Below are 530 nucleotides of genomic sequence, written 5' to 3' on the forward strand. Positions count from 1 at the left end.
GCAGTATGAGCAAGATGTACCTAATGAAGTGTCCTTTAAGGGTGTGACAAAATAACCCTAATAGGACTGAAAGGACACCTTAATTATGTAAATTTTTCTTAAACCTTTGCTTCTCTGCTTGATTATGATTAGGATTTTTAGTCCATGTTACATGTTAAACTGCCAAAAGATTCTCTACACTTTAATTAAAAGACGCTTCAACCAGTAGTAACATACTTTTTTGAAATCTTATGATGAATCAGTGTGTTCAAAAACTGTTTTTGGTGGCACAGATTTCATTGTAAAAAGCAGTCTTTCCAAAATATTCTAGTACACCAACAGACACAAAAGCAACTTAAAAAATATTGTCTATTAACTTGCCTTGAACAGTGCAATCTAGTCTATTTCAAAAAAAAAAAAACAAGAAACCCAATCAATCAATAAACATATCTATATATCTATATCTATCTATATATCTATCTATATGTAGATAGATAGATATAGATATAGATATATATAGATATATTCAGAAAGTCAAAATAGCCTCTGTA

The sequence above is a fragment of the Neolamprologus brichardi genome, chromosome 5 (assembly GCF_056152115.1).
Source record: "Neolamprologus brichardi isolate AB-2024 chromosome 5, ASM5615211v1, whole genome shotgun sequence".
Taxonomy (NCBI): Eukaryota; Metazoa; Chordata; class Actinopteri; order Cichliformes; family Cichlidae; genus Neolamprologus; species Neolamprologus brichardi.